Source organism: Rissa tridactyla, chromosome 18, assembly GCF_028500815.1.
Source record: "Rissa tridactyla isolate bRisTri1 chromosome 18, bRisTri1.patW.cur.20221130, whole genome shotgun sequence".
In the NCBI taxonomy this organism is placed as follows: domain Eukaryota; kingdom Metazoa; phylum Chordata; class Aves; order Charadriiformes; family Laridae; genus Rissa; species Rissa tridactyla.
Window position 1 is genome coordinate 7,647,767 of NC_071483.1, and position 23,607 is coordinate 7,671,373.

A 23,607-nucleotide genomic window follows, 5' to 3' on the forward strand; every position below is an offset into this window, starting at 1 on the left:
TGCCGTGTGAAGGATCTAGGTCACTCCTGACTTCTTGCTATTCCCCTTTCATGCGCCCAATGTCAGGCAGATGCACGGAATGACTCTGAAGCCGCCCTGAATAACTCTTTGTGAGACGGAGTCTCTTTGGTGGGGTTTTGTGGATGGCTCTTCAAACACAGTGGCCGGACTGAGGCTATTTAACAGTCCTGATGGGTTTGCAGCAGTAACCTGTCCTGTCCAGTCACCTGCCAACGTTACTGTAGATTTTATGGTTGTCACCTACATCTTTAATAAAATGGCTCCATATCTCTGTCTTTCGAATTTCCAGTCCCAGTAGGAACAGCATCTCCCCTTCATCTCAAGGCGCTGGTGTTGGTAGGGAGCTCTGTCGTGAAGCCAGAGCCAGCTGCTGAGGCCTGCTAACCCTCATTTACATTGCTAGATTAGAGCACTTAGTTCTGGGCTCTCCGGGTCAAGAAGGACGGGGAACTGCTGGAAGGGGGACAGCAAAGGGCTATAGAGATGGTGAGGGCACTGGAACATCTCTCTGATGAAGAAAGGCTAAGGGATTTGGGTCTCTTCAGTCTGGAAAAAAGACGACTGAGGGGAGATCTCATCAATGCTTATAAATACTGAAAGGGTGGGTGTCAGGAGGATGGGGCCAGGCTCTTCTCAGTGGTGCCCGGGGACAGGACAAGAGGTAATGGGCACAAACTTCAACATGGGACATTCCGTCTCAACCTGAGGGAAAACTTCCCTCCTGAGAGGGTGGCAGAGCCCTGGCACAGGCTGCCCAGAGAGGTGGTGGAGTCTCCGTCTCTGGAGACATCCCAAAGCCGCCTGGAGGCGTTCCTGTGCCACCTGCTGTGGGTGACCCTGCTCTGGCAGGGGGTTGGACTGGGTGATCTCCAGAGGTCCCTTCCCACCCCTGCCAGTCCGGGATTCTGTGATTCTGTGATTTAATGATTTCCTTGGTGGTGCCATTTCCACACTGGCTTGTATTCAGCCTGCCCATCCACACAGTGCTGCCGAGGTGTCTGCTTAAAACTGCCTGGTCCAGCGTGGATGTTTTCACCAGCCCCAATCTCTCACAGCAAAGACCATGAGTTTGTCCGGCAAGACCTCCTGCTGTACCAAAAGCCATTAATTACGTTGTTTAGCCAACACTTAGCTGCAGCAACGCAATTATTCTTCCTACCATTTGATCTGGGTTCGTGGTTTCCTTTCTCAAACCATCATGACAATTTTGTAATCCCCCAGTCCCTTGGGATTTTCCAAGTTTTCAAGACTTGCTAAATCTCACCATTCACAACTCCGACAGCTTCCCAGCTAAATCGCCCGTGGGTTTAGGTTTTCCAGAGTGTCAACTTGAAAATATGCAATGACATTGAGCTAGCGCCCGCCTCCGTGCAAAATGACAGATTTTCCAAGGACAACCAGCCAATCCGGAGCAGTATTTGGACGAAGCCATACCAGATTCCCAAAGAAAAGCTTCCCAAAAAGGTGCGTACAACCTTCAGTCACTTGTGGACTCTACCTTCTGGTTTGTTGATTGTGTATTCTTTAAATTAGCATAAAATAATCAATATTTTTTTGTATTCTAAAGGGATATTCTGTTCTGAAGGGACTAGAAGGGTGCTGGGCTCACTGGGAGGATGGTCCCAGCCAGCAGTCAGTGTGTCTGTTGCTGTGAAGGAGCTGCAAGCAATTGGCCAGATTTTTGGGGAGGAAAAGTTTGGTCAGAAAAATGGAAGAGAGAAGGGACTTTCTGGAGATACTTCTTTCAGATACTCAGAACGGCCACGACACTGGGAGGAGAGCAACAGCTGGAATCCCCTCCTGTTGCACTGGAAAAGCAGTGGGATAAATAGTAAACTGATGATCTTAAATTCATATGTATGTGTCGAAGAGCAGCAAACAAACAGCAAGACGTATAAATGATAACATTTTCTATCGATCCAAGTTCAATGAGACCAAGATGACCCCGAGTCTAAGCCATCCCAGAAATGCAAAGGGTGGTTTAAGAAAAGATGAACTAAATTCAGTCAGTGTCCTGAGCCGTTTCCTCACTCCAGTAGTTTATTATGATTCCAAAAAGAAAAATCTTTCGCTTGTAATTTTCTACAATCATTTGAAAAGCAAAGCAAGCGTTGTGTTGGGGGAAATGGCAAAAAGGAAAGAAGGCAGAAAGTGCAACAGGAGGGTTGAACATGAGAACTTTCCCTACTAAATTAAAAACCTCAAACAATCGGTTCCAAAGTTCAGATGGGAGGTGGAAAGGTCTTCTTTTTTTTTTTTCTTTTTTTTTTGTGCAAGAGGAAACTGTTGGCAATTTTCAGCCAGCTCTGGCCTGCTTGGTGTTAGCCCTGTGTGCCAGGCGCCGGAAGACAGGACTTAAAGACGTGATTTATATTCTCCTACATCCAGCCACATGGGTAATCATAGAATCATGGAATGGTTTGGGTTGGAGGGGACCTTAAAGCCCACCCAGTGCCACCCCCTGCCCTGGGCAGGGACACCTCCCACCAGCCCAGGTTGCTCCAAGCCCCGTCCAACCTGGCCTTGAACCCCTCCAGGGATGGGGCAGCCACAGCTTCTCTGGGCAACCTGGGCCAGGGGCCCACCACCCTCACAGCCAAGAATTGAAGGGGAAGGATCCCTCCGCTCTCTTGGCAGGAGGGAAGGCACGGACACAGCCCACCAAGCAGCAGACCACCATGCCCTCGCTCTTTTCTGTCCCTGCTGCTGACTCCCACGCGTTCCCTGCAGACGGAGCCATTGACTCACCCCACAGTGAGCCAGTAACGTCCCCTGCAGCAGCTGGTTCTGTCCTGGGGAACGGCACTTCTTTGCGAGAGGTGGATCAAAGAGGACTCTTGAATCGTGAATCCCTATGGGAGGATGAGAAGTTGGCTTTGATTAAGATGAGCAGTAATTTGAGAAGGGTAGGAGTAGAAGGAACAAGCTATTAGGGGAAGGGTTTGTGGCTGGTGGGATTAAAGAGCAAGAGTAGGAAATGTTTAGAATAAACTAGGAACAAAGGAGATTCAAGCCCATAGGAGTCTGTTAATAGACTTAGGGAATTTATTAACGGCAGTAACAATTCAGGTGTTTGATAACTTTCTAAAGTCTGCTTTTGCAGAGAAACTGGATGGTTTCAGACTAAAAGAGGGTAGATTTAGACTAGATATGGGGGCCATTTTTTACGATGAGAGTGGTGAGACACTGGCCCAGGTTGCCCGGAGAGGTGGGAGATGCCCCATCCCTGGAAACATTCCAGGTCAGGTTGGACGGGACTCTGAGCAACCTGATCTGGTTGAAGACGTCCCTGCTCGTGTCAGGGGGTTGGAACTGGATGGTCATTAAGGTCCCTTCCAACCCAAACCATTCTATGATTTTTCTTGTAATATGTAAGGCTGATAAGGCACTTGCAAGATTGTTATAAACTAAGAAATTTAAACAACTCATTTTTTACACCTAGGTGTGGATAACCCAGACAGAAGCATCCGGACAGAGTTGATGGAGATATTTCAAAAGCCTGCTACATACCAGCCTGCTGCTGAGATGGGAAGGGTGCTGGTATTGAGCTGTTGTGAAAACATGAAATCAGATAATTATGGGCTATCTACACTGCTATCAGAATAACGGGAGGATGATGAATATGTAGCCAGGCTTGGTGGGGTGCTAAGCGGCAAAGATGGGGTGGATGAGGTGGGCCACTGTGCTCAGGAAAGCGGCAAGTCTGGGAAGAAGTTAGTGGTGAACTAAGGAGACCTGAACTGCAGGACTGGCTCTTCAACAGAGGGGTTTTTTTGCTTAAATTTGGGTTCACATGCTGGAGAGGAGTGAGTATGGACAGGTAGTGTGGACCGTGAACGTGGCACGGTGACACCTTGGCACTTTGCACCCGGGCTTGGTGTCCACGGTGGGTGTGGAAAAGATAGAAATAGTTGAAAAGAGACATCAGGAACAGGAGAAAGAGAAGTGTGTTACAATGAGAAAATTTGGTTTTTTGCCTCACAAGGAGAGTGAAAGGGGAGGGGGTTTGTGCGCGTCTGCAGCGTGCAGCCTTCTCATACTGGATCGCTCAGGGAAAGGCAGAGCTGCCTGCAAACGTCTGGGACATGAAGCCAGACAATTTCACGCTACCAAAAGAGCTTACTTGTATTCACAAAGGTGATTTTCCAGCCCCTGAAGTCTTAAGAGCAAAAACAGACCCTTTAGGGAAGACGTGCTCTGGGTAAATTCAACAGCTGGTCTCAATATGCTCTGGGAAAGGGAACATACAAGAGGTCCTGCAAGGTGATCTGCTGCTCGTCAGGGCTTTAAACTCTGTAAATAACCTTTCCTCCTGCCTTTGCAAGGCATGGGGAGGAGAGTCCCACCTCCACCCTCCAAGGGAGACGTTAAGTCAAGCAGCGTATTGACGAGCGAGGCAGGGTTACTGTGTGCGCATGTTCCTTTAGATCATCCTCCTCCACATCCAGCCCTGTGCCCTATTATTCACCTTTTCATTAAAAATCAGATTCAGGGTAAGAAAGTCACGAACCATGGGACGTTAGGCTTTTCTTCTAGCAGAATATGGCCCTTATTTATATCATCCATGACAGATTCGGGATCAATTTCTGGCAGAAAACAAAGTCGATGATATAATGGGAACATTGCAAATAGTGGGAACCAGCCGAGGAGGAAGTTTGGTCCTGGATGGCTAAAAGACACTAACCAAGGACGAAGAGGGAGGGGAGAAGTACAGGCAGCAGGAGGACTTCTTCCCATCACGTTGCCATATATTCACCTCCATCTTCTCCTTCCAAAGGTCCTGCTCTGGCGTGTCTGACACCACACGCATCAGGGTATCGGTGCCCTTTTGCCGTCATTAGCTCCCCGTCGTGGATCGCGGTGGCACTCTCCAAGAGCTGGCCCGAACCAGGCTGCAAATGTGCTTGAGCTTTTTTGGCAACACTTCATAATAAATGGCAAACCATTTCTGCGGCTCGTTTCCATTGTAATATTAATCAAACTGAATTCCTGTGGTGCTCATATGGATGTCATATGCAAATCCTTCTGAGCTCGGCTGCTGCTAACTCCAAATTGAAGTCAATGGAGAAACTTCTCTCTCGTCTCCATCTTGCAGCTCTTAGCTCTTGTGTGTTTATTCCATTCATGAAATCCTGACTATTGTGGAAATAAGGAAATACCAGAGTTGATGAAACCATGAGGAGCATTGGTAATACTTGTGAATTAATCAGGAAGGTGCTCAGATGCCATGTTGATAGGCAGAACCATGAAGACCTGATGTGGAAGTGCACAGACCTCTGTGTCCTACCATAACTGAGTACTCTGCATATTAAAACAAAAGCCCTCACCAACTTTTCCAACTCTCCATTCCCTCAATGCAAATATTTTAGGAACACGAGGTTTTCCAGGCCAGTGTTCATCTCCAGCAGTGGTCAGTACAACTGCTCAGAAAAAGACACGAGAAACCTCCAAACAGCAGTTCCGGAACAGCTCCCGCTCAAAGAGTTTTCTCCCCAGACCCTAGAAATCTCACCCTGTTTGAAGAAATATATGGCTTTATTTATAATTTTTTGTGGGGAGAAACAAGCGCACAGAGGTTGTATTTTGCTCTGAGCGTACCCATACCTTTTATTTCCTGAGAAGTGGGTCGAAGAGCTGTGGACTAGTTGCTGGACCCCAGAAGTTAGCTACTGGATGGGCAGAAGCTCATTTGGCCTTGGGCAAAATCTTAAACCTTGCATAGGCTGGACCAAGTCAGCATCTGAACCAGGACAGTGTGAGCACCTACATTGTGTTGTCTTTTGCCTGCAGTAGACGGAGGCCAGCCATCCATTTCTGTTCCTTGGGAGTCCTCCCAAAGCCTCCAGCCCAACACAGGAGGTGGCATTAAACTTCTCCAAAGGAAAAGGGAAGAGCGCAGGAATGGGCTGAGGTGGTTACAGACCTTGCTCCAGTGGTGGGCACTGGTGAGAAGGTCCCCCCCATCGCGGCACCACCAGAGCCTTTGCTCATCACATGCCTGTCTGCTCAGCACCAGTGTGGGTTCCTGGCCAGGTCTGGGAGGTACCTCAGATTTGGCAGCCAGCAGTAAATCATGGCTTTATCTTCCCTCCATTGCATATAACAAAGTACGAGTACGAAGCCCTGCATTCGGCAGAGCTGTCTCAGGCACAACCTTTCCAAACTCAGCCACGCCCTGTGCACACCAGGGATGCTTCGTTCTCATGTTTTGCTTCAGTTTTGACCTAAAATGCACAAGTTTCCCTGTAATCCCCCAGAACAAGAAATCATTCAGGGAAAGGCTCAGATGTTGCCCATGTCACTACATGCACGTTGGAGAGCGTTCAGGTGCTTTGTCCCCGAGAAGGCTTGTCACATCTGTCTGTGAGTCACTCCAAAGTGATGTCTCCATTGTCTCCGTGAAATATTTGGGTCATGAGACATCACTGTTACCCAGCAGGGGTCCTTTAGATCCACTGACTATTCACACGAGCAGCTTTGAAGGTGGCAACTGGATCTCCAGAACCCAATATATTACCTTTCTTTATGTTTTTACAGGCAATCCAGCAAGCAGAGAGAGGACACGATCTCATGCTCTGTATCCAGCTGCAGCATGACCTGGTTGCTATTTAAGATAAACGACTTTCTTCTGTAGTTGTGATGCCTTGCAATAGAAGTAGGGTCTTCAGCACAGCAAACACAGCAGATGGAATATTTGAGTAGAGCAAACGGGAAATGGCATCCTCAGCCGGGAACCCAGCTTTGGGAACCCTGGCAAGGACGGGACGTGGCTACCCTGGACGGAGGGTGGAAGGCTTGGGGTGAGCAGACGGTGGGCATGAACAGATGGTGGGCTCTGCTACGGTTCAGTGTGTTGGTGGAGGTGGCTGTGGGTGTGTTGGTGCAAGGGGCTCAAAGGGATGTGGCAGAGGGCAACACTGATGGGGGTCATGGGGACAAAGGTGACCCTTGCAGTAGCCATGTGTCACATGGGGAGTTCCCGAGCTAAGGGACACTAGGGGATGTTTTTAGGGTACTGTGTGTGGGCTCTGGTGGCTCTGCAGGATAGAGGAGGTGCACAGGCAGCTCCACCTCTGGTCAGAAGACGTCACCAAGGTTCATGGGTGCTCTGTGGGCTTGGCTTGCACGGGGCTCTCTCTGGGTGCAGGCTGGGGATGGTGCTGTGCAGGTAATGAAATACGAATTGGCATCCTTTTAGCTGGGAGTCGAAGGGATCTTTCTCTGTCTGGGGGGAATTTGGGGGCACTAGGGTACATCTGTGGTATCTCTACCTGGAAGGGTGCTGCAGGGCTGTATGCAGGGTGACGGAGGAAAGGGAATACCTGGGGGCTGTCTGTCCCCAGGATCTGGCTGTGCTTCATGGGGTGCATCCCGGCCCTGGGCATCTCCAGTGGGGCTGGGACAGGCATGGGGCTGTCCCCAGTGGTGACCCAGACATAGACGGACATCACTCTCCAGTACACAGAAGGTCCCTGGTGGGCACTGGTTGTCCATCTCCAGGCTGGGGATCACAGTAGGGAATTGCCCTGTGCCCAGAGGTCCCAGGTGGGCACTGAGGGACCCATGCCCAGGAGTGAGGATCATGGTGGGGGTCTTCCCCATGGTGTGTCCCAGGTGGGCACGGGGAGTCCATCCTCAGGCTGGGGATCATAGTGGGGGTCTGCCTTGTACCCAGCGTGTCCTGAGGGGCCACAGTCTGTCCCCAGGCTGTGGGTCACGGTGTGGGTCTGCCCGTATCTAGTGTGTTCTGGTGGCCACGGGGAGTCCATCCTCACACTGCGAATCGTGGTGAGGGTCTGCCCCATGCCCAGAGGGTCCTGGGTGGGGATGGGGGGGGGGAGGAGGGGTGTCCGATCCCAGGATGGAGATCATGGTGGGGGGCTGCCCTGTCCACAGAGGGTTCTGGGATGGTATGGGGGAACCTGTCCCCAGGCTGGGGCTCACGATGGAGGTCTACCCCATGCCCAGAGGGTCCCAGGTGGGCATGGGGGGGTCCATTCCCAGGGAGGACATCATGGTGGGAGACTGCCCTGTGCCCAGAGGGTTCTGGGTGGGCATGGGGGGGTGCATTCCCAGGCTGTATATCATGGTGGGGATCTTTCCCACATCCAGAGGGTCCCGGCTGAGCAGGGGGGGTCCATCCCCAGGCTGGGGTGCACGGAGGGGGTCTGTCCTGTGCCCAGAGTGTCCCGAGAGGCCAAAGGGGTGTTCCTCCCCAGGCTGGGGCTCACGGAGCGGGTCAGCCCCATGCCCAGAGCGTGGGGTGAGGACCGGGGGTGTCTGTCCCTGCGGGAGGACCGGTCCAGAGTGGACACGACCGGGGGGGGGGGGGCAGTTCGGGAGGGCCGAGTCGAGCCAAGCCGAGCTTGGCCGGCTCGGCTCGGCTCGGCCCGGCCCGGCTCCCGGTGGTGGGGTGGCGGCAGGGGGCGGCGCGGGGCCGGGCCGGGCCGGGCCGGGTCTGTCCGCGCTCCCTCCCCCGCTCCCCGCCTTCCCTGCGCATCGGAAACATGGCGGCGGCGAGGGACTGAGCAGCCCCAGCGCTCGGCGGCCGCAAAGGTGAGGCGCGGGGGGGGCGCGGCACGGCCTGGCCTGGCCCGGCCCGGCGAGGCGCTACGGGAGGCCGGCCTTGGGTGAGGGGGGGATCGGTCGCGGTAGGCCCCGCGGTGGGCCCGGCCCCGGCGCGGATCCCGCCTGTCAGCGCGGCCCGGCCGATGCCGCCGCCGCCGCCGCCTCAGCCGCGGGGCCGGGCCGCAGTGGCTCCTGTCACCTGTTGGTGGCCGTCAGGGCCCGGCCACCCCCTCGGGGCCGCCCCGGCCGCGCCGCGACTCCCGCCGGCAGCGCGGCAGGGGCCCGGGGGCGCTGCGCCGGCCTCCCCACACCGGCCCCGGGCCTCATCCCCGGCCGGGCTGTAGCTGCCGGTAAAGCACCTTCCAGGGGCTTTGTTGTTCTTCCTGCAGGAAAAGAACATCTTTACCTACAGGAAAGCTGGGGAGGGACTGTTTATCAGGGAGTGGAGCGATAGGACGCTTTTAAACTGAAAGAGGGGAGATTTAGGTGAGATCTGAGGCAGAAATTCTTTGCTGTGAGGGTGGTGAGCCCCTGGCCCAGGTTGCCCAGAGAAGCTGTGGCTGCCCCATCCCTGGAGGGGTTCAAGGCCAGGTTGGACGGGGCTTGGAGCAACCTGGGCTGGTGGGAGGTGTCCCTGCCCAGGGCAGGGGGTGGAATCTTTAAGGTCCCTCCAACCCAAACCGTTCTATGATTCCAGGTGTCCCCGGGCAGGGCTCAGCCGGGACAGCCCTGCCATCGTGGGGGGACGGGTCCGGCAGCACCGGGCCAGGATTATCATGCCCAGCAAAGGCCTCAACAGGGTGTTAGCAGAGTGCCCGAGCCTGCCCTCTGCCCCGGTGCTGCTTGTTACCTGCTGGACGCTCCTTGCATGGAAAGGGAAGCAAGACTGAGCTGCTGGAGGATGTGCAGGAGGTGGCCCCTGCCTGCGGGTTGTGGCTGGGGAAGGTTTGTGCCCTTCCCTCCCCAGGAGCCCTTTAGGATGTCAGTGAAACCCTCCTGGAACCTCGGTGTGCTGGGGAGATGGACAGTGGTGCTCTGAGCAGGACCCGCCACCAGGTCCCTGACACTGGAGGTGTCAAGGGTGATCCCAGGGACCGGACAGAGAAGTCCCATCACCACAGTCCCTGGGGAAACGGCTGCACCTCCTTTGCAGCCCCCCCGAGTCGAGCACTTGAATAGACCTGGGAGTGAGGCAAGATTTGAGCTTTTCATGCACAGTAAGATGTTTAAAAATAAATACAGTGTCAGGCTGGCTCCTGCTGCACGTCGTTCAGGTTTAATCTGCAGGCTCTTTGAAGCTCCCATGTAAAACCGTGGCAGCAGTTTGGAGTCTTGACGACTAAAGGTAGAGATAGAGAATGTAAACAGGCGGCCTAAGTTTGGGATGCATTGAGCAACTTGTCTCCCTTTGGCCTCGGATGTTTTAGGTTCAGCAGCTGAATATTAAACTAATCATTTCCACGGGTGAAGTCAGGACGTGGAGAACCAGCTCCGGGGTACCCAGCTTTGATTTTTGGCTCTCTTTCTGTTTACTGTTGTTGTTTATAGTAAACACCGTGCACTGAGTGGCTGAGAACAGCCATGTGGTGGCTCCTCTTCAGCAGCCAGTAATATTGGGGAAAAATATTCTCCCCCCTCGGTTCAATTGCCTGAGTGACGGCATGCGGCGGGTTGTACTGAGGGTGCTGGCAGAGGGACGGCCGTCCCTCCTCCTCCTCCTCTGCTCTTACCCTCACTCTTCTGCTGCCTGGGGGTCCCCATGCTCTTGCTGGAAATATCTGGCGAATGGGATGGTGGTCTCATACCTCCCTTGTGCTTCGTAGCAAGCGCCGGCTCGTGGCTTGTCACTAATATGGGGAATAAAACTCGGGTGGTGGGGGGCTCAGCACGGACAGGCTGCCCCGGGCTGCAGCCTTGCAAGGCCTGTGCTCTGCCGTTGGGTAGTTCAGGATCTGCCCAGTAGATGGTATGAAAATGCAGACAGAAACAGGCATTCACAACCGGCAAGAGGGAAATGCGGGTGTTTCTGTGCTATTTAAAGTATTTTATTTTTTTAAGGTTAAAGTGTGTTTTATTTGAGGGAGATATACTGACCCGCGGTCCTCTCGTTTCAGTATTTACATCTTAGGAAATGATAAATCTACATCTTGGTAATCTGCTTGTTAGTCAAATATTTGGTATTAAATAAATCAGGTGATTAGCTGATTAAAGGAAAGCAAAGGCAGAGTTTACAACAGGAGCGCGAGTGGCATCCCCTGCGAGTTGTGACTTGAGCCCCCTGGTTTTCCTGTGTCTAAAATTTGAATAATGTTTAACCCTTGAGTCACTTCTCTGGAGACTTGATGATTTTTGCAGCACAGTTCCGTGTCTGTAAATGAAAGATGCTGTTCAGGGTGTAAACTGATGGTGTTACCCATCAAGTAGCTGTGTTTCAGACTAGGACGTGTGTGGTCTGGGGGCTGTGTCCTTGCTCTGTATCTAATTTAAAAGAATCTCTGAAACTTTGTTTCGTGGCCTCAGACGTGGTGTATCTAGAAGGGACTCCAGAGGTGTCCTCCTTGTTTCCTAACCCCGGGGTAAGGTCAGGTACACAGCTAAACCCTTCCTGGGTGATGTTTCTTCTTTTGAAGCTCTTCCTGCTGGCAATTTCACATCCTGTGCAGATGACGTACGCCGACACTCGGGCCTCCTCACCATTAGATTTTCGTGGTGCTTTATCTAAATCTTGGTCTGGCACTTTAAGCATTTTTCTTCTTTTCTGATCTTTAGGGCACGTGGAGAGCACTACTCCCTACAGCTCTGCAGCTAAAGTTACTTAAAGCGCTTTCCTTAAAGCACTGTGGCCAGGCTGGGCTGGGCAGGACTGTGTTAGCTGAGCTTCTGTGGAGTGGTGGTAGTAAGTGGGGCCCAAATGACCCCATTTTGGGTATGTCTAAGTACTGTTATGTGAAAAAGAATGCAGATCAGACGTTTGCATATTTGCATGTTGAACTGTGTGTTTGTGGCAAAGGACTTGGCCTGCTCAGTGAACTCCTATTTGCAAAACCTGGAGCAGCGTGCTAGCGGTGTGGGCTCTGAGCTGGCCTAAGTTAAAGCTTGGCGTGTTTGGGTCTCTTAAAGCCGTAATGTTTGCCTCTAGCCCCCTGTCTTTTTTCCTTTTCTTTTTCTTGGCTGCAACTGAAGTTCAGTTTGTGGTGAGACAAGCATATTTTGAGTCGTTTGCTTGTCCTGCTTTTCAAACTTTGTTTGAAAAGTTTCCTAACAAGACGGCCGGGAGGGGTCCATGAGAATTGAAGCAAGATACATTGAGGAGAGAGCAGCAGCTCCAGCTGCCAGCTTCTTCTGCAAGGTGCTTAATCTCCTGCATATATGTATATTTTATATAATTCAGAGGCATGCCAAGGTAAAAATCATCCCCACAATTAAACCCTCAGTGTAACAGAACTATAACTGCCTCCCTCCTTCAGCCCAGCAGTACGCCCTGGTGTAGCACTCCAAGCCCTGTGACATGAACTACGCTTTATCCCACTTTATTTGCAGGATGACAGGGTCTAGTCCTAAAGGAAAATACTTTCTTTTTTTTTTTTTTTTTAATTCATTTGTAAAGAATTCCTTTCTTACCAGGCTTAAATATCTAACCGTGGAGACTTTTATAAAATGCTTGCTCAACATTTAAAGTGATAATGCAAGTCTGACTGTAGCAGGAAGCACATAAAATCTTCCATCACCAGGTCTTACTGGACTCGGAGCAAACAAGACTTGTTTTGTCTGGCCACAAGACCAGTGGCCTGAGCTGGTGGTGTCGAACCAGGATCTGGTGGGGGCGTCTGAGCCCTGGAGATCACCACCACCTCTGGTTCGCGAAGCTGTGCTCTTTGCTGATTGTCCTGCATAGCAGTCTCTGGTAATAGGAAATTTCAGAGGTAGCTTCAATTGTGAGCTCTCACCAAGCAGAAGGAGAGTTCAGTACATGGACATCACTGCAGCCTGGATGGTGCTGAGAACTTTATTCCCAGCAATCTCTATCTGCATTAAATTTCCTTAAAAAAAAACCCCAGAATAATACTTAGCTCTTTCGCAAAGGTTTCTGACGGACAACCTCTAGTGGGTTTAGGCGCTGTGGTATATGGTATTGCAGTCTGCAGGGTTTGCTAAACAGCTGCCAAATGTTTCTGCCACTGTCACAGGGATTTAAGGAGAGTTCGTGTCTGTGCCTCCGCTCTTGCTGTACATAGTCTCGCAGTTTTATGCGGACTCATCCTGAGCAAAAGTTCAAGAATTCGGCTGTGAACTGAAGGAAAAGATGAACGTCTGTTCTGCTGCCTCCGCTGTTTGCATGGCAGCCTGGTCCAGCAGGCCAAGTGGACGAGATGATCTCTTAAGGTGCCGTAGAGGAGCCTACCAGCACTTGTCTTCCTGAGATTGGACTTTATCAGCAGCGAGAAGTCACCCTTGCAGCTCCACTGTCTGGTTGGTCATTGGAGATAAGGAAATGCAAGTGTAGGGTCCTGCACCTGGGAAGGAAGAATGCCAAACACCAGTATAGGTTAGGGGCGGACATGCTGGGAAGCAGCTCTGAGGAGAAGGACCTGGGGGTCCTAGTAGACAGCAAATTATCCATGAGCCAGCAGTGTGCCCTTGTCACCAAGAAGGCCAATGGCATCCTGGGCTGCATAGGAAAGACTGTGGCCAGTAGGTCGAGGGAGGTCATTCTCCCCCTCTACTCTGCACTGGTGAGGCCACAACTGGAGTACTGTGTCCAGTTTTGGGCTCCCCAGTTCAAGAGGGACAGGGAACTACTGGAGCGAGTCCAGTGAAGGGCAACCAAGATGTTATGGGACTGGAGCACCTCCCTTATGAGGAAAGGCTGAAAGAGCTGGGACTCTTTAGCCTGGAGAAGAGAAGGTTGAGGGGGGACCTGATTAATGTTTACAAGTACCTAAAGGGTGGGTTTAAGGAGGACGGAGCCAGGCTCTTTTCAATGGTTCCCAGTGACAGGACAAGGGGCAATGGGCACAAGCCAGAACATAGGAAGTTCCGTTCAAATACACAGAAAAACTTCTTTACGGTGAGGGTGACAGAGCACTGGAACAGGCTGCCCAGGGAGGTTGTGGAGTCCCCTACTCTGGAGATTTTCAAGACCCGCCTGGATGCAGCCCTGAGGGATGTGCTTTAGGTAATCCTGCTCTAGCAGGGGAGTTGGACTAGATGATCTCTAGAGGTCCCTTCCAACTCTGAAGATTCCGTGATTCTGTGATTCCGTGAAATGAGAGCAGAGAGGAGTCGATACGGCATTACGAACGCGAGGGAGCTGATGGCAGAGTTCAGCACAGGACTGTTTATTTCCCTGGGACAAGCCTGTGCTTCTGAAATACCTCGCCATTTCTTGCTCAGAAGTTTTGTTGTATGTGGTGTAAATCTTGTGGTATTAGCACCAGTCAGAAGCCTACCTCCTTTAGGAGGTGCCTTGTCGCAGCCGATGTGCTCCGAGTTACCCAACTTCAGTTAGCTCTTATGTTTTCCAGACTGACACAGTGTGAACAGTCCAGAAACCTCCCTGTGGCTCGGTTTTCTTTTTAACAATGGAAACCGTAGGAGTAAATGCCGGTGGAAATTTGTGAAGCTTCACCTTTGCCCATTGAGAAATATGCGATTCCTCCCCTTTCCTGGCCCTTCCAGTGTCACACTGGAGGCTGTGTCAGGTCCCTTCTCCTGGATATTGTGGTGAGGGAACAAGTTTGGTTCACACATTGCTGTAGCTACATCTGCTGTGGTTTGCTTGGGCATGTGGGGGGTAGGCGTACCCTTCTGAGCTCCCCCAGGGTACTGCTGATGTTTGGCTCCAGGGAAAGGCCCTGCTGGGAAAAGCGGTTGCTTTCCAGCAAGGAATTTGCGTCTAGGGGGGGAGCTGGAGGACGCTTGTGCTGTTCCTTTCACTTTAATGTAGGAAGAGTGCTGTGCAGAGGGAAAAGCCCAGCGTTGCTTCGGCCCGCAGCTGGTTTGCGCCGAGTGAGCCATCCAAGCTCTCTCTGGATGCTGTCTGTAATCGCCTTCCCCGCCACCCGCCTGGAAGAGGCAGTGCTGCAACGCCAGCGCCGGCTTTTGTCCGCCCTGACCTCCCCTTGTGCCACAGCCGCACCTTATCCCCTGCTCCGGGGCCTCTCTTCCCCTTCCCTCCTTGGAGGAAGCCCCTGCCTCCTCCCACCACGCCGAACCCTCTCCGCCTGCGTTGGGAGCAGTGGGACGCGCGTCCAGCTGCGTCTCCAGCAAACGGAGGGGGGCTTCTGTTCTCTCCCCGCTACCTCCTGGCTGCCGGCAGTCAGAGAGGCTCCCTGGGCCGCCTGCCAGAGCCTGCCTGCCCTCCCCGTGTCCCTGCTGCCTGGGGAGGCCGGCAGCCAGCGAGCAGAGCCCTTAGCAAGTCGGGCTGCACACACGTCGTGCGAGGACAGGGACGAGCAGTGCTTCTCTGAGGCAAGAACCCGGGCCTGGCTCTGGCTCCCGGCAGCACGAAACACCATCCCTGAAAGCGGCCGGTCTGCAGAGGTGACGGCGTTAGGGTGAGGTTGGCTGCCCGAGCTCGGGTCGAATGCGTCGGGTGGGCTCTGCAGCGTGTTCCGGCATCTCCGAGCAGGCACTCATCTCCCTGCTGTCGCTGCCGCAGAGAGGCCCTCTCCTCCCCGCTCCCCTCTTTCGCCGGAGCGTGGCTTTTCCTGCCCGAGCAGCGTGTGTAAGGTAGGAGAAATTTCTGCTCTGTGCACACGGAGCATTATTTAAGTAGAGGCGCAGTGAGCAGGCAGAAGAGCTGATGAAGTCTGATGTGGACCAAGGAGGAAGTTGCACCAATTCCACTTTCTAAAAATAAGTCGAGCAAATGTTCCTGCAGCCCAGAGGCTGCTGCTCTTTATACACTGAGTTTGTTTGCTTTTTTTTTTTTTTTGTCTTGTTCCAGCAAGTTTTTAAAAAAAAAAAGATGCTACAGTCTGTCAAAATACTGCAGTTGTGTGATCAGATATATACTTATGAAGAAAGTCTTGGCTGTCTCAGTGTTTCTATAAGTGACCTTGAAGGATTACCTACATGTAGTGTTTCCTAGAGGTTTGTCTAAGCTGTTCTTAAAGATTTCCAATGATGGTGATTCAGGCTTTCCTGGACAATCTACTCCAGTGCCTGACTATTCGGATGAATAAGGAGCTTTACTTGATTTCAGGCCAGTACTGCTGTACTTTAACCCCGTCATTTTGACATTTCACCCTTCTCTTTGGCAGGCTACCAAAGAGAAGAAAAATCCTATAAATGTAAAAGCAATCAGTTGTGTAGAGTTTGATCTCCCTTTCTGCCTTTCCCTTCTGTGTGTCTGCTGGCCCTCATGCACTGCTGGGTATTTAATCACACGTGTGTGGCCACCAGGAAGCCCTCGGCCCGACTCCTCGTGTTGTATTGGCCATAACTAACAGTCCTTGATCTGTGCTGATGCCAGTGAAAACGGGGTGCTTGAGGCGACATGTGTTTTATTAAAATTGTACATCACCAGTTCCCCAGTTGTCTCATACTTCTATAGCAAAATGCATGACTCTGACACCTGACAGAGTTTTTGGTTAGTAATACGTTTTATAAAGACCAACAAGATGACATTAAAAGTTACGTTACTTCCAAATGTGATATAGAGACGCTGCCGATAAAACTGTTGCTGAGTAGGAAGGAGCAGAATGCTGTTCTCTGTCACGGGGTGGGGTTTTGCCCCCTTTGCCTGTGGTTGAACGTTTTATGAAATGTGCATTTGCTGTGGAACTTCACGATCTGCAGCTCATTTCCCGTCCCTTTCCATGCTATGATGGGTCTCCCTAATAACTCCAAGGCGTTAGCATAACATTTCTTCATTTCAATCATTGAGAAAATTGTTTCTATGCATTTCAGGGAGAGATCTACAGTTGAAATAGGCTGTGGGGATTTTTTCAGAAAGGGGAAAAAAGGGGATGAGGTACTTTTAAATTCTTTCCTGGGGTGAGAGTTACTGCCTCGCAAAGCCCGGACAGGCTGGGGTGAACTCCTGGCCATAAAGCAGTAACGATATTGAAGCTGTCCGCATTGCACGAAGATTTCTGTAACACAGTTGCCCTCCTTCCTCGTTGTATTTCTAGCCCCTAGTGTCTGCTCGTTGTTATCTCTGGGGCTCGTGTGTGTACCTGGATTGTGGTTTTGTGCTGGCAGCGTGTGACTGTGCCTGCAGCCCCACAAGGAGAGACTGCAGCAACAAAAGTGCAGGATGCCTTTACGGTGGCCCTGCCCTCCTGTCTGCCCAGCTCCTGGAAATTGTTCCCACTGTAGTTTTTTTGTCTCGTTGTGTGTTAAACCTCATAATTTTATTTCCATTTTGCTTCTGTAGAGTCCTTGGTGAAAGTTTTTGCTATCACGTATACCTAGAGCGCATTTGTGTTGGCAGGCAGTTGTTTGACCGCTGCTGGTGGCTGGATGTCTCCACAGCCTGATGAGAAATGCCATTCAGTGTGTGCATACATGAGCTCTTCAGACCTGCAGGACTGGGGAAAGGTACCTGGCAGGTGGAAACGATATTCCCTGCTTTTTGCTGGTAAGAAGCCTGGTGCAAGGCAGCCCTGAACGGTGAGCTTTGTAGCTGCATGATGCTGCCTTTGGGCTGGGCAGCGGTGTACTGGGTGCAATTGCACAGTTCCAGCTGAGAGGTTCTGGTGTCTTGGCGAGCTTGCGCCTGCCTGCAAAAAGACTGTGGAGACATCCTTGTCATCGCTTCACATCCTGAGTTGTTAGTCAGACTCTTGAAGAAGTAACTCTTGAGGTAGAATCACAGAATGGTTTGGGTTGGAAGGGACCTTAAAGACCACCCAGTGCCACCCCCTGCCCTGGGCAGGGATACCTCCCACCAGCCCAGGTTGCTCCAAGCCCCGTCCAACCTGGCCTTGAACCCCTCCAGGGATGGGGCAGCCACAGCTTCTCTGGGCAACCTGGGCCAGGGGCTCACCACCCTCAGAGTGAAAAATTTCTTCCTCATATCTAATCTAATTCTCCCCTCTTTCAGTTTGAAACCATTCTCCCTCATCCTATGGCTCCCCTCCCTGTTCCAGAGTCCCTCCCCAGCCTTCCTGGAGCCCCTTTAAGGGCTGGGAGGGACTATAAGGTCTCTCCGGAGCTTTCTCTCCAGGCTGAACAGCCCTGAGGTAGTGCAGCATCATTAAGAAATATTTCCAGGTTGGGGTCTCTGTTGAGTATCAGCTGCGGATGGAAGATTGAAAACTCTGATGATGTAGTGATGTGCTATCAGTCCCTAAATGTAAGGATTTTTGTTAATTTACATTTGTATTAGGAGTTCTTACTGGTTCAGTAACACTGTAATGCATGGTTCCCACATTGTTCCCTAAGTGGTGGAAGTTTACATCTTTCAGGTTTTAGTGCTGTTGGTATTTCTGTCCTTTTGTGCAGATTACTGAGTAAAATGCTTTTTTTTCTGTAGCAGAATATCTGCTGTCCCTCATGTTATGTTGAGTTGACATGACATCATCCAGAAGATGTTGGTGATTGACTGGCAACAGGTATCAGCTCTAAGCGGCGAGGCCACCACCTCACTGCTTGTCTGGAGCCCTTTATTCTTACCACAAGGGAAATAAACCGTGGCAGACAGCCGATCCTCCTGGCTTGTCACGTGTCTCCAGAGATGAAGTCCATGCTTTCACTTCCCCAGTCCCAAAATGGAGGGGGTTGGGTGGCTGTGCAATGCCACATGTCCCCCAGCATGGCAGGAGGTAGCGGCTCGCTTGACGGTGAATCGCTCGTACCCCAGACAGGGCGGGAGGAACCGATTCCACTTGGGCATTCTCCAAGCCCCTGTAAATCTGGGCAGTCCCACTGTTGTTCCAGCATTACAGGGCAGCTGAGGGATGGCTTTGTTATCTTGGCTCATTTTCCATCACTACGAGCTTTGGTCTCATCTTGTGCATTGCTGGCACAACTTCTAGTTGTGTATGTGGCAGTATGTATTCAGCATTATCCGCTGTGTCTGACCAGAGGACTCAGTCTGCACCGAGTCTGTTCAGTTATTTCATATTGATGTCAGCTGGAAAATCTGTAAATGCCCTGTGATATTTTATGGCTTTATAAGCTGTACAAAATGTCCAGCAGGTAGTTTAATGTCTAGCAGATACAGTCTGTAAGAGTGCGTTTTTTTCATTAGCTCTTTGGCAGACACTGAACATACTTTCAGAGCTGCAGGATGGACTTTTAGTTGCTTGTGGTCATGGTTTGTTTTTTTTTTTTATATTGGCGTCTACCGTATGCACATGTTGTTGCCAAAATAAGAGATTTCATAGCGTCTTGTACAGACAGCAGTGGAGGGCCTCACAATATATTTTTTAGTTTTCCAAACTCTTGGCCCTTCAGGAATGTAAAGCAGCCTAGCAACTTTTTCTTTACGTAATTAAAGGCAATCTGTTCAGGGTTTCTTGCAGGAACTGGCTAGTGATTTTTCCTCTTTGGGAGTAATTCTCTTGAGATAATATTTCTATGTACTGCTAGATTGCTCTTTCTTTTGTTATTAAAATTTACAGAAGTTTTGATGGGCACTTGTTAGAATTTCTTTGTATCCAGACTTTGAAGCCTGTAGAGGATATTTCACCTATTTCAGTAGATTTACAGTTCTGACTCCTGGGATTTTAGCTCCTTAAGTCACAGACGAGACCAGAGTTATACACAGGATAAAAATAGAAAGCAGTAATTAATACCCATCCTCGGTGAGCCTGGCTCTTCTCGTCTCTCGACATGTTGCACTGCTGCAATTTCCTTTCCTTTTCCTAAGAAATAGATGAATTAATATCTCTCTACAGGAGTGAGATAATAAAACAAAGATGCTTGCTTCCTGCCCTGGCATGCCGTTCCCCTTGGGGCACAGTGAGTTTCTGTGACCTGTCCTCTCCCTTGCAGCGCTGTTCCTTGGCAGGCTGCTGCTGGGCTGCAGGAGGCCAGGCAGCAGAAGGAATGGCACAGCCTCTTCCTTCGCCTTCCCAGACATCGCTCTTTCCCTCTACCAGGGACTGATTTGTCTCTGTCTTCGTCCTCCAAGGAGCAAAGACTGACTCCTCGTCAGCTCTAGCAGGGGTAAATCCAGGTTTGTGTGGCTCTGCTCCATACTGGGAGGGTTCAGATATTTTTTGTCATTTCTTTTGCAGGTGGGGCAGATCAGTAGGAACTTTTTCTCGTCTGTCCTCCATTTGCACAAGACGAATCAGCTTCTGGGAGTGTTGGAGGGAAGAGCTTGACTCTGAATCTGGCTGTACCGCTTGGCAGGGGAGACCCTGAGTTTTGTCACTCTAAGGATATATATACCAACAGGATCATCTTACCTTGTCTTCTCTGAGGAACCAGGTTCAGGAGGGCAGAGGGAGTTGTATTTGGCAGGTCTGGGAAGTTTGGCTCTCTGGATGTTGAGTCAGGGACACGGTTTCGTATACGGATCTGTGAAGAATTCACCCCGAGTCTGACTTGAGTCACAGCCCCCCCGTGCAGCTTGCCAGTAAGGACGTGACTGTGTTGGTGCTGGACGCCAGGAAATTAAAGTGACCTTCCAGAGAAGGCCGTTACTTTGTGCTGGATGAGGGAAGAGAGCACCTTACGCACTCTAAGTAACATGCTTAGCAATTGCTGTGGTGCCACGTCAGGCTTAAGGATGGAAGTTTTCCTCCAGTGCGTTTTCCCAAGGCTTATTGCTAGGCATTCAATTTAATTGTTAGGATCCATTATAGAAGGAAAGCAGAAGACAGGAAAATACAGTTCTAGGTGTACGTAACCATCATTGTCCCCCATATCTCTAGTATTTTAGCTTATTAGAGAGTGGTGATTTTGTCCCTTCCCTTTCCTTCAGGGCTGGTTTGCTCTTGTCTGCTCCCTCAGCTCTCATCTCCCTTTCTGCCGCTTCAGTGGAAACACCTTGCCCCACGTGCCCGTCCCTGGAGAGCGTCCTCCTCCCTTGCACTGGAGTGCTGGCAAGATACAGGGTAATGCAAGGGATCGGGTCATCTCCTTCCCCTCTCTTTCCAAGACTTCCCTCATTTACATTTCTGTTGTGTCCCCTAATTACCATCCCTTTGGTTTTCTTATTCCCCCTCAAACTGCCTTTTCCTGCTTGTGGTCTCCTGAGGATGTTATGCTGAAACTTTTATCAAACTTACATTACTGGAAATAGTTAATGCAAAATCTTCTTTCAGGAGTTCTCACATCCAGCTTGCAGCATCATTACACAGTCTGTCGTGACATTTCCAATAGAGACACAACTGGAAGTTAGACCTTTCTCCCTGGGTTACCTCCTTACTTGTCCCTTTGCTAGGGACATGGGTATACATTGTCTTCCTGGAGTTGAGATACATTCATTTCATTAATTAGTGTTACAAATCATGTATATATTTATCCACCTGATACTTTCTTCCCACATCTCCCATCCCATAAAGAGCTTAGTTTTTGATAAGATACAGTCCAGCAGAGAATAAGGTTGGTTAAACAGTTTTTGTAGAATACATATACTGTGTGTTGAACAGGGACCTATGAAGAGTTTACACGTTGGGGCACATTTCTGGGGTCACATACATCATGTGTGCAATTGCTGTCTGGAAAAGCAGTTGTGATTTACTGTGGAAGAGCTGCTGCGCTAGCCTGTCACGTAGCTGGGAGAGAAGGTTGTGCCTCTGTTACAGCCTGGTGATGATATGGAAACCATGTGCCCTTTTTTTATGTATTCCTGTTTAAATTCTTATTTAAAGACTTTGAAGCATCCTATTGTGTGCTTTTGTAGGGGGTGACTTTGTAACCGTCATGGGCAGAATCCCATTTCAAGGTCTTCTGTAAGCCATCTGCTTTCATTAATAGCTTTTGGATTTGGCATGTGGTTCAGTGCGGATTAAAATAGCCACATTGCTGCAAACCTTTCTTTGCCGCCTGCATCAGTTTGGCCTTCCCGCTGCGCCTCCGCGGGCTGGGTGCAACCTCACAGGAGAGGGTGCTCAGCCTTGCACCCTGCTCTCAGTATCTGCCCTCCTGCTTGTCCCCGGGTGATGGGGGGTGCCTGACCCAGCACAGAGGCGTGTTGGGGTGCACCATTTCTTTGCACCTCTCTGTGCTCCTGGGATTGCTTTGAAAGGAAACCCAGGTATGTGCAAAACTGGCATGTGGCCTGGCTCCCGGCCGTCGGTAATCCGGGGTCAGGACTATGGAGTGCCACATGTGTGATTAAATTTTCTGCTCTACTTTGAGGTGACCTCTGTGGGTCGGGTGTTGAGTACCCTGGCATGCCACTCTAGATAGCCTCCACTGCTGTAACCCAAGCCATTCCTCTTCTAAAGGCAGGAAACTTTAACTTTTGACTGTGGGAGTCCTACTGACACCGAAAAGGTTCAGTGGCAGAAACATCAGCCTAGAGCACACACATTCAATTCCGTGCTTTGGCAAGGAATTTTTTTGCATGTTCTTCCTATACAGCACTTGGTAAGTCCACGAGTCCCTTGGTTTTCTGCGTGTAGAAGGTGTCTCACTTGTTCAAAAAGTCAGTTGTCCATGTTGGTTTCTGTTACAGCACATCTGGGAGAGCTCCACTGGAGGTACAGTGGTGGTACGGGTCAGGAATGCCTCTGCTTAACACCCAGAAATAGAGACCTGCTGCTTTTCCCAAAGCTTCTTCGGAACATTTACAGTGAGCCATGGTCTTGGTGGCCTCCTTCGTGCTGGGATGTGGTACATGGGCATTGCTCACCCAAGGGGAAATGATGGTGACCCAAAGTCTGAAAGTCAGTTCAGCAGCAGAACCAGCGATGAAGGGATCGGCTGAAATGATTCTGGAGCATAATGAAGCTTCCATAACTCCAGCTGTAATGACAGGGGTTTGGTTTTGTATGGTTAGCTTAAGTCTATGCCACATCAGCCTGGTGGGCCATTCCCTGTCCCCCTGGCAATGGAAGGCAGCCCAGGACTTCACTCAAAGCCTTGAAGGCAGCGCTGCCTCAGGGAGGAGCAACACAGGGTCCTCCACTTGATGTTTATCCCTACCCATGGCAGGGGGATTGGAGCAGATGATCTTTACGGTCCCTTCCAACCCAAACCATTCTGTGATTCTGTGCTGCCCTGCGTGGGGAGGCTTTTGATTTTGCACTGTTTTCTTTCTATTTGTGGGTTGTATTTTTTTTTAGAAGCAAAGCAACACCGGTCTTAAAACAAAAGCGGTTCTGATTTTTGAACAATGTGTGAATTTCTTACAGCAGTCATGCCCCATCTTTCTAAAGAGGATTTGAAGGGCCAGAGTGCTCACTCCCATTCTGCAGAAATGGCAGACGTGGAGCAGGCTGGCTTTAACTCCCAGCTCATCAGTAGAAAAGCCTGTACTAAGACTGAACATATTAAGGGCCTTCCTCTTAGCAGACTCAAGCCAGACTCTCTCACCTGGCTTTTTTTTTATTCCTTTTCCTTTCTCCGCTTCTCTCAGCCTGGGTATCCTGTTCCTGGAGTGTGCCAAACATGTAGTTTTTATTGCAACCTCTTGAATCTTCGTGGAGAGCAAGGTCTGCTTGTAGTGATACACACCACCACGTTTCTATTTTGAGACAAAGCCCATGCTGAGATTTTTTTTTTGAGACAGAAGGAAACCTTTATTGGAATCCTGCAAGGTTTTATTTCATTTCCTGTGCAGTGGTGAGAGGTGGTAACTCCTGCAGCCTTCCTCACGGTGGTGAGCGATTCTTTCCAGTGGTCCCTGGTTTTCATCCTCACCCTGAGCCATTGGCTTTCCCTTGAGCGCCACTCAGCAGCGTCTGATGATCCAGCTGTCATTCGCGAGGAGGCTGTCCCGTCTCCTCTCCCCTCCAACCTGAAGGTGTTCAAAAGGAAGTCATAAAGTTGATATTTTCATTGTAGAGACATGGTCTCTCCAAGTTTTTTGCATGTTTTCATCTCTCTTAAAATATGTTTCCCCATGAGATTTGGCTCGGGGGCTCAGGAAGTGTGTTGCTCATGATC

The 23,607-nt window shown here is 50.6% G+C and overlaps 1 protein-coding gene across 13 annotated transcripts in view; it reads left to right on the forward strand.

Moving 5' to 3' along the window:
* The first annotated feature begins 8,465 nt into the window (after positions 1 to 8,465).
* Positions 8,466 to 23,607, forward strand: part of SCMH1 (Scm polycomb group protein homolog 1) — an 81,466-nt gene continuing 66,324 nt past the window's right edge. For 6 of the 13 annotated variants that reach the window (XM_054223657.1, XM_054223667.1, XM_054223666.1 and 3 more), the window contains exon 1: positions 8,485 to 8,577. The gene's annotated coding sequence lies outside the window, so the exon portion shown is untranslated. Of the gene's footprint in view, positions 8,578 to 14,178; positions 15,322 to 17,159; positions 17,177 to 23,607 lie in introns of those variants that run through there. The other 7 variants (XM_054223658.1, XM_054223659.1, XM_054223661.1 and 4 more) reach the window with 5 other exon arrangements.